The 9,112-nt window shown below is 33.1% G+C and overlaps 1 protein-coding gene across 3 annotated transcripts in view; it reads left to right on the top strand.

The window, feature by feature from the left end:
* Positions 1 to 5,493: 5,493 nt before the first annotated feature.
* filip1b (filamin A interacting protein 1b) overlaps positions 5,494 to 9,112 on the top strand; it is a 44,792-nt gene continuing 41,173 nt past the window's right edge. For all 3 annotated transcript variants that reach the window (XM_073816459.1, XM_073816458.1, XM_073816457.1), the window contains exon 1: positions 5,494 to 5,885. The gene's annotated coding sequence lies outside the window, so the exon portion shown is untranslated. The remainder of the gene's footprint in view (positions 5,886 to 9,112) is intronic.

The following is a 9,112-nucleotide window of genomic DNA, read 5'->3' as shown; positions in this document are numbered from 1 at the left end:
AACTTAAGTGCGGGTTCATGAATCCATTGATTCAGTTCGGAAAGTGCTTATCGGGAATCTTTTAATTCAAATCGAGACTTCGGAGTGTGAATCGCGATTCGCGAACCATTTGATTTAGAACGGAACTTCTGAGCAGGTTCCTGACCATCCCTTTAAGATAATGAAGATAATTAATTTGATTCAGATTGGAACTTTGCAGCGCGTATCGGGAATCATTTGATTCAGATTGAGACTTTGGAGTGTGGATCACGAATCATTTGGTTTAGAACGGAACTTCGGAGCGGGTTCGTTAATTATTTGATTTAGATCGGAACTTAAGAGCGGGTTCATGAATCCATTGATTCAGATCGGAAAGCACTTATCAGGATTCTTTTCATTCAGATCGACACTTCGGAGCATGAATCGCTATTCGCAAATCATTTGATTTAGATCTGAACTTCTGAGCAGGTTCATGAATCTTTTGATTCAGATCGGAACTTCACAGTGCGAATATGGAATCATTTGATTTAGATTGAGACTTTGGAGTGTGGATCACAAATCATTTGGTTTAGATCGGAACTTAAGAGCGGGTTCATGAATCCATTGATTCAGAACGGAAAGCACTTATCGGGAATCTTAATTCAGATGAAGACTTCGGAGCATTAATCGCGATTAGCGAACCATTTGATTTAGATCTTAACTTCTGAGCAGTTTCCTAAATCTTTTGATTCAGATCGGAACTTCGCAGCATATCAGGAATCATTCGATTCAGATTGAGACTTCGAGTGTGGATCACAAATCATTTGGTTTAGAACGGAACTTCGGAGCGGGTTCGTTAATTATTTGATTTAGATCGGAACCTAAGAGCGGGTTCATGAATCCATTGATTCAGATCGGAAAGCACTTATCAGGATTCTTTTCATTCAGATCGACACTTCAACAAATTAATTCAGATCAAGACTTCGGGGCATGAATCGCAATTAGCGAATCATTTGATTTAGATCTTAACTTCTGAGCAGGTTCCTGAATCTTTTGATTCAAATTGGAACTTCACAGCACGAATCGGGAATCATTTGATTTAGATTGAGACTTTGGAGTGTGGATCACAAATCATTTGGTTTAGATCGGAACTTCGGAGCAGGTTCGTGAATTATTTGATTTAGATCGGAACTTGAGCGGGTTCATGAATCCATTGATTCAGAACGGAAAGCACTTATCGGGAATCTTAATTCAGATCAAGACTTCGGAGCATGAATCGCAATTAGCGAATCATTTGATTTAGATCTTAACTTCTGAGCAGGTTCCTGAATCTTTTGATTCAGATCGGAACTTCGCAGCATATCAGGAATCATTTGATTCAGATTGAGACTTCGAGTGTGGGCCACGAATCATTTGGTTTAGATCATAACTTCGGAGCAAGTTTGTGAATTATTTGATTTAGATAAGAACTTAAGAGAGGGTTCATGAATCCATTGATTCAGATCGGAAAGTGCTTATCGGGAATCTTTTAATTTAAATCGAGACTTCGGAGTGTGAATCGCGATTCGTGAACCATTTGATTTAGAATGGAACTTCTGAGCAGGTTCCTGAATCTTTTGATTCAGATTGGAACTTTGCAGCTCGTATCGGGAATCATTTGATTCAGATTGAGACTTCGGAGTGTGGATCACGAATCATTTGGTTTAGAACGGAACTTCAGAGCGGATTCGTTAATTATTTGATTTAGATTGGAACTTAAGAGCGGGTTCATGAATCCATTGATTCAGATCGGAAAGTGCTTATCGGGAACCTTTTAATTCAGATCGATACTTCGGAGTGTGAATCACGATTCGCAAACCATTTGATTTAGAACGGAACTTCTGAGCAGGTTCCTGAATCTTTTGATTCAGATTGGAACTTTGGAGCGCATATTGCAGATAATTTGATTCAAATTGAAACTTCAAAGCGCATTATTGCGAATCATTTGATTCAGTTTGGGACTTTAGAGCGGATTTGCAAATCATTTGATTCATATGGAACTTTGGAGCACCCCTTTTTCTAATTAAAAATAAATAAATTATTAAACAGTACAAAACATCAAACCATTAAGACAGTACAGTTATAAAAACAAAGCAAAGGAAAAAGAAAGTCAGAAAGTATAAACGGATACAGAAAATGAACCATGATTTTATTATAGTAAAAGTGTAGTTACCATATTTTTTTATGGATTAATATTTGTATAACCACAGTTTTACCACAAAACCATGGTTAAACTTTAATTAGTGCTCTCTTTTGAGTATTCAAACAATTCAAGTTTTAAAGGAAACATCTTTAAAACTGCTGCTGTAATGTTGTTGGTTTTACATGATCAAACTTCTGTAATTGTTTGATGAATATGCTAACATTAAAAAAGAGCTCTCTTTATGAATTATGAGTATATTAGCTACCATAGCTATAAATAAAGACTTTAGATGACATGAAACTGTGGTCAAAAGTCTGTCATAAATGCAAAAATGCTAAACGCCCTAGGAATTTGATAACCCCAAAATAACAAACAACCTTTCTGTATTTAGTTTGTTAAACAGCCGGTAGAGGGCGCTGTTTTGCACTGTTAACTCATGGATGCTCAAACAAATGACAATGAAATCTCTGTCCAAATGAGCTCTGTATCTGATGAATGAGTGTTCTGTTTGATTGCTGTACATTAATCTACATATTATAACTGTAAAATTAAATAATATGCAGGAATGCTTCAGTGCTGCCCACAGTCAGGGCTGAAGATGATGTAAACTAGCATTGTGTTGCTGTTTATGATGTCTTGTGTTGCAGATTGAAAGAAAAACAGCATTCATGTGACCAAGACTGACAGATTTGCATCTGTGGGCGATGCTGTGCATCTTCTGAGGTTTTGTTGTAATATATTGCAATGTAATATATTGACTTGAACTGCCAGTTTATTCAGGTAACACAGTTCACTCAGATATGGTTTCTGTGCCTTTACTTACAGAGAAGTACTGACGATAATGAGTTACAGATGGTAAAACACTGTCTACTAGTTTTACTAGTCATGTACCATTTGGTATTTACATTGCATCCAGAATATCATTTGGTGTATATATATGGCTTTTAAAAGAATGACATAGTATTACCATATGCGAGACAACAAGTGTTGTTGCCAAACAGCTTTATAGAAACAGAGCTGTAAACACAAGCCTGTTCAAATGACTGTGTGACATTTCTGACACTCCTGTGTCAGTGTTTGTCATGACATGCTGTCACGCTTGTTGCACTTTTACAAGACTTTGCAAAAAGAAAGGCAATAATCGTGTCCTACTTCACTCTTTAGTTAAAGATGTTTGATTAATTTTATTTTGTTCACATGATTTAGCTTAGGTCACAGTTCACCCCAAAATCCAAATAAACCTATATAGATAAATCTCTTTCTGATTCCTGTAATGCATCAGGATATTTTAAATTTTGGAATTTTGGAATTTCCAATGGTGATCCTAATACAAAAATACTAATAAATATCAATATTTATTTTATAAAATATGTTAAAAAATATATTTTATTATTTAAATTGGCATGAATTAATTAAAAGCAGTGCAAAAAAAGCTAAGCATGAGCAATTTACAAAAAAATTCATTTATTTATTTTTAATTATTTTGTATTTTTACAGAATAAGTTAAAGTCAGGACAAATGTCTCAGGATGCATAAATATATTACAAATATTTTTGCACATTTTGGTTGGTAAATTCATATATTGGTATTTTGTTGGGAATTTTGGAATTTCCAATGGTGATCCTAATACAAAAATACTAATAAATATCAATATTTATATTATAAACATTAAAAAGTAAAATGATAAAAAAAAATAACATTTTAAAAAATATTGAAACATTTAATGTTTTTGTTTAAATTGGCATGAATTAATTAAAAGCTTTAATAATAAAGGTATTTTTACTATTTTCATTTATTAATTCATTTATTTACTTATTTATTTTAATATATTTTTATTTTACAGAATAAGCAAAATTTAGTACAACAACTGTTACCAGGATGTATACATATTTTACAAATATTTTATTTTTGAATTGTAGTAATAAGAATGGGGGTAAATTTTATTGATATTTTTGTTGGGAATTTTGAAAAAAAAAAAAATAATAATATTAATATTTTTGTTTTGTTTTGTTTAAATTAGCATGCATTAATTAAAAGCAACACATAAATAAAGCTAAGCATGATCAATTTACAAAAATATGCATTTTGCATTAAGATAATGAAGTTGATTTATTTATTTATTTATATAAGTTTGTTCATTTGTTCATTTATTTTATTATATTTTTTACGTTTTTTACAAAATAAGTTAAATTCAGTACAGCAAATGTTTCCAGGATGTAAAAATATTTTACAAATATATATTTTTTTTATTATAGTAGTAAGAATGGGGGTAAATGTTAGTGATATTTTTGTAGGGACATTTTGGAATTTCCATTGGTGATCCTAATACAATAATACTAATAAATATCAATGTTTATATTAAAAATGTTTTTAAAAAAATAGAAATGATAAAAATGTTAGATTAAAAAAAACGAAAAATAGAATTTTTTATTAAAATTGGCATGAATTGATCAAAAGCAGCACATAAATTAAGCTAGGCATGAGCAATTTATTTTATTTTGCATTAAGAAAATGACGTCTATTTTTACTATTTTAATGTATTTATTTATTTAGTTTATGTTTTTATTTTCACATTAAAAGCAGCACATAAATAAAGCCAAGCATGAACAATTTACAAAAATATGCATTTTGCATTAAGATAATGAAGTCTATTTTTACTACATATGTATTCATTTCTTTATTTTAATATATTTTTATTTTTACAGAATAAGTTAAATTCAGAAACAATACTAAATGTTTCCAGGATGTATAAATATTTTACAAATATTTTATTTTTGCATTATAGTAATAAGAATGGAGATAAATTTTGTTTCGTTCATATATGTGCATGCATACATGTATGTATGCAAAATGCATATAGATATAATTTTGTTTGGTACTACCATGGTGTATATTGAAAAAAATTGTACCACCATTCAAAAGTTTGGAGTTTTGTTTTTGAAAGAAATGAATACAGCAAGGATACAGCTTTTATTCAGAAAGGATGCATTAAATTGAAAAGTGACCATAAAGACACTTATAATCTTACGAAAAATGGGGTGAAGTGTGAGCTAGATATGTTCCTGACAGATTCACTCTAATATGCTCCCAAATATTAGTTAGTATTTCCCTAAACTGTTTCCCCGTCAGCCACCAATGTTTGATCTACCTGAGACAGAAAGTTCATTTCTATCCCAGCAACTGCTTGGGTAGTTATGACAGTCTTTTCCTCTTTTGGCGGAATACCGTGGTCCAGCTGTCAGCAGGGTTCACAGACGTCTGTTTCAACCCCCTCAGCTGCTAAACGCTACGAGAGACTGAGCGCACGAGTTAAAATTAGCTCTTAGTCAACACACCGCTTCACGGGTCAGGACATAAAGGAGTGTGGGGTCTCTCCAGACGCTCTAAACTGTCTCTGCGTGCCGTCTTTCCCTCATCCAGGACACTGAATAGGCTAAAGAAGTGAGCCGGACTGATATCAACCAGATCTCTACCTCCCTTCTTATTGGCCATTCTTTCTCTCTCTCTCTTTTCTCAGTCATCCTGCTCACTCAGACTTGGATAGAGGACAATACAGTTCTCACAGACCGCTAGTGCTCGGACAGGAGACAACGTAAAGACCGGGCCGCAAGAAGGAGCGTCTTGTGATGGTTTATTCCAGGAACAGATGGACATTAAAGTGGACGTTTCTTTTAACACTTTTCTAAAGTTTGACACAAAGTCCTCTGTGAACGGATACCTGTAACTTGGGACCAGATCAAAAAAGGTATGTTGTGCACTTCCAAAAAATGTCATTTTAGGATATTATCATTAATACAGGCGTTTTTTAAGACCTGTTGCTAGACTATATCTATATGTAATCATTTTTTATATATTTGTTAATTCTTATAATAAGATACTTTATTTTTGTGTTTTTTCATGTTTCTTTTTACATTTTCACTTTTTAAGCCATAACGACAGGTTCTTTTTGTGCCAACTTATCCCATATAGTGTGACGACATGCCATGTTGCATTTCTAAGCAATCAGATTTATGAATTTTGCATTGTAGACGATGATTTGGATTAAAAATCCTTTGGATTTACATTTGAAGAAGGGGCTCGAGTCATATCTAAAGACTTGGGAGCGGGATCTTTAAACATATATTATTCGAATTATCATTGTTTGCAACAGTTGTGCTACCAAATCGTTTTTTTTTTTTCAACCTGTGGTACTCTTTTCAGAATTCTTTGATGAATTAAAAGTTAAAAAGAACAGCATTTATTTAAAATATAAATCTTTTCTAACAATATACGTCTTTGATGTCACTTTTTTTTTTTAGCAATTTAACACATCCTTACTAAATGTAAGTAATAATTTCTTTCAAAAAAAAGAAAAAAAGAACAAAAATTGACTGACCCCAAACTTTTTAAAATAGAAAAGATTTCCCAAAAAACAGTTTCCAGCACTGATAATAAATCAGCATATATTAGAATGATTTCTGAAGGATCGTGTGACACTAAAGACTGGAGTACTGATGCTGAAAAATTCAGCTGTGATCACAGAAATAAATTAAAATTTTAATGTATATTAAAATAGAAGATTGTTATTTTACATCATAATAATATTTCACAATATTACATATTTTTTCTGTATTTTTGATCAAATAAATGCAGCCTTGATGAGCATTAGAGACATCAAAATTACGATGAATTCGATGATAAGATACTTATTTCTAGATGTTTTTTCATGTTTCTTTTTACATTTTCACTTTTTGGTTATTCTTTTGTTTAGATTTGTTTTTTACCGTTTAAATACATCTGAGAAGCCTTAACGACCGGTTCTTTTTGTGCCAGCTTACCCCATATAGTGTGACAGCATGCCATGTTGCATTTCTAAGCAATCAGATTTTAGATTTTTGCCTTGTGGATATTGATTTCGATTGAAAAAGTCCTTTGGACTCGAGTCTTTTTTAGAGACTTGGGGTTGGTATCTAGTAAAAGCCACTTCAAATGCTTTATAGCAGCGCCCACTCGTGAGTTACTTTTGCAGGAAGTATCAGAATCTAGTTTTATTTATGTTTATGTGCATGGTGACCATGTAACTAGATATTTGCTCGTCTCTGACTTCATTGTGAGTGAGGGCAGCTTTCAGGAAGCGCTTCATCAGATTGCACTTAGCGATTCCATTTCCTACTGAAGGAGTTTCTCTGACACGAGCCCACGGGAGCCGGCTGGCAGCACTACAGCGCTTTGAAGTCGTCAGTGACAGAGATGATGTCTTAAATCAGCCTGTGTGACTCAGTATTCTCCCTGGACTTTAGGGTCTGTCTAAACATTTCAGTTTTGGTGCAGGACGTCCACAAAGAGAAGAGTTGCTTGTGTTTAGACTCACGTTGAAGTTTGCAAATAATGAGTTGTCATAATGTGGAGACACCACACAATACCACGCTTCGCTATTACGGTCCTTTGGGAATGGTTTGTGAAAACAAACGTGTCTGATTTCCTTCACGCCCGCAGGAATGAGCGGCCCAGCGTTGAATCGCGGGCCGCAGTTAGCGTCTGAACTAATAACCTGACGCGCTGCGATAAGACACGGTGCATGACATCAGCGCTCTACTTCTGCACCGCCGTGTGAGAAACAACAACAAGCTCACACTCGTACCGCAGGGCCTCACCTTCGTCATGACAACCAAACAGAGCCCATTTGTTTAGATGGTTTGTTTGGTTAATTGAAATGTGTTTAGTTTACTTTCTACAAAAAGCACGTAGGTTCTAAATGTCAGCTAACTGTTTATTGAGTTACTAAAACATGCACTTATGAAAGAGTACATAATAAGGTATTTATTGAAGCACTTGGAGAACTATGTAAATACATTGAAAACGAATCACTGAGTACTGTAGTATGCATCAAAGTACTATGGTTTTAGACTCTGCAGCATGGTAGGAAACAGTGTTGGGGAAAGTTACTTTTAAAAGTAATGCATTACAATATTCAGTTACTCCCTAAAAAAAGTTACTTTTTATGGAAAGTAATGCGTTACATTACATTTGCATTACTTTTTAAATCTGGACAGGGCTTGCTTGTTTGTTTTTAATATAAAAAGTTCTATTTTTTGCAAATGTAAAAGCCTTTTTACACCAAAAGCCTCAAGCTTAGAGAAAAGTAAATTCACGTCTGTACAGTAGAACTTTTGAGCAGTAAAAAAAGGAAAACATTATCTTGAGTCATTTTTGCTTACTAGTATGGATGAATTGGATCCTCAAAGATCGGCAGTAAAGACACTGATTAATAAAATGGGATTAAATACATAAAGGATATTTGTATTTTTTAACATATTTAATTATTGCAGGATTGCGTTGAATTTTACAGTTTTTATTCATTTTGAGAAATACTGTATCTGTTTTTTTACTGAGTGAGATGAATTAATGCATGTTCACGTTTATTCTAGAACTAAAGTAACATCTTACTCATGATTTCTCTCAACATGGGGACAGGAGAGCTTTTAATCAATAATATGACACAAACCTGCAATAATTAAATATGTTAAATAATACAAATAGCCTTTTATGTATTTAATCCCATTTTATTAACCAATGTCTTAACTGCCGATCTTCAATGATCCAATTCATCCAGCAAAAATTACTCAAGATAATCTAACATTTGTTTTTTTACTGCTAAAGAGTTTACATTTTTTCTTCTGCGGTCTAAAAAGTTATGTAACGCATTACTTTTTCCATAAAAAGTAACTAAGTAACGTAATTAGTTACTTTTTTAGGGAGTAACTAAATATTGTAATGCATTACTTTTAAAAGTAACTTTCCCCAACACTGAATACAATAAACTGTAAATACCATAGTATATGAGTATGATACACTACTGTTCAAAAGTTATTCATCAAGGATGCATTAAATTGATCAAAAGTGTCAGCAAAGACATTTATAATCAGTGTTGGGGTAACGCATTACAAGTAACGCTTTCAAAAATATAAGGCCAGTTACTTTTTGTTTCCTTTA

Source organism: Garra rufa, chromosome 13, assembly GCF_049309525.1.
Source record: "Garra rufa chromosome 13, GarRuf1.0, whole genome shotgun sequence".
Lineage (NCBI taxonomy): Eukaryota > Metazoa > Chordata > Actinopteri > Cypriniformes > Cyprinidae > Garra > Garra rufa.
The sequence above is the reverse complement of the archived record's forward strand: the minus strand, read 5'-3'. Positions and strand labels throughout refer to the sequence as shown.